At 53.1% G+C, this 1244-nt stretch overlaps 1 pseudogene; it reads right to left on the bottom strand.

Annotated features, from left to right (window-relative positions):
• Positions 1–249: 249 nt before the first annotated feature.
• On the bottom strand, positions 250–367 carry LOC126093138 (5S ribosomal RNA; annotated as a pseudogene).
• Positions 368–1244: the final 877 nt, after the last annotated feature.

Raw genomic sequence — 1244 nt, 5'->3', positions numbered from 1 at the left:
TTCAGGTATTACCGACAGGTGGTGGCGCTATACGTAGCTTTCAAAATGCACTCCGTCATCTGGCCACAAGTGGCCCATCGGGACCATCCGACCGCCGTGTCATCCTCAGCTGAGAATGCGGATAGGAAGGGCGTGTGGTCAGCACACCGCTCTCTCGGTCATTATGATGTTCTTCTTTGACCGGAGCCGCTACTATTCGGTCGAGTAGCTCTTCGATTGGCATCACGAGGCTGAGTGCGCCCCGCAAAATGGCAACAGCACATGGCGGCCCGGACGGTCACCCATCCAAGTGCCGGACTCGCCCGACAGCTCTTAACATCGGTGATCTGACGGGAACCGGTGTATCCACTGCGGCAAGGCCGTTGCCAGCCTTGAAAATGGCGTTCCTAATACAGGTGCGTTCCAAGCAGGCAGCTGTCACTGAACTTCTTTTGGCAAAAAACCAGGGCATCGCAGATATTCAGAGGCGCTTGTAGAATGTCTACGAAGACCTGGCGGTGAACAAAAGTACGGTGAGTTGTTGGGCGAGGCGTCTGTCATCAGCGCAAGAAGGTGGCCGCGATCCGACTCCCGCGTGCCGACCGGCCGTACACAGCTGTTACTCCTGCAATGTTAGAACGTGCGTACACTGTCATTCGCGGTGATCGACGATCACAAACACCTCGCTGCTCAACTCGACATCTCTATTGTTAGTGCTGACACACTTGTGCACTAATTGTGGTACTCAAAGGTGTGTGTCCACTGGGTTGCTCGCCGCGTAACCGAAGACCATAAAGAGCAACGAAGGACTATCTGTGCGGAAATACTGGCGCGGAACGTGACTGATGGCGACAATTTTTGTCGAACATCGGCACAGGCGATGAGACATGGGTTCTCCACTCCGAACCTGAAATAAAACAACAATCCATGGAGTGGTTCCACACCACCCCTACTCCGAAAAAAAAATTTGAAAGCCGCTATCTCAGAAGGTAAAGTCATGGAGGCGGTCCTCTGAGGCTATGGTTATTCTGTTTCAGTCCTGCCTCACGGTACGACGATCAACTCTCAAGTGCACTGTGCTGCCGCCAGGAAACTGAAGACACGACCTCAGCGTGTTCATCGCCACAAAATGCAAACCGACTTCCTCACTGTGACAGCGCTAAACCTCACACAGTCTGTGCACCCAACCTTCATTGGACTGTTCTTGCTACAACCGGGCTCTTGCAACTTCCACTTTCCATCTGTTTGGCCCAACGAAGAATGCT

This window comes from Schistocerca cancellata, chromosome 7, assembly GCF_023864275.1.
Source record: "Schistocerca cancellata isolate TAMUIC-IGC-003103 chromosome 7, iqSchCanc2.1, whole genome shotgun sequence".
NCBI lineage: Eukaryota > Metazoa > Arthropoda > Insecta > Orthoptera > Acrididae > Schistocerca > Schistocerca cancellata.
This window is presented reverse-complemented; position numbering and strand designations above follow the sequence as displayed.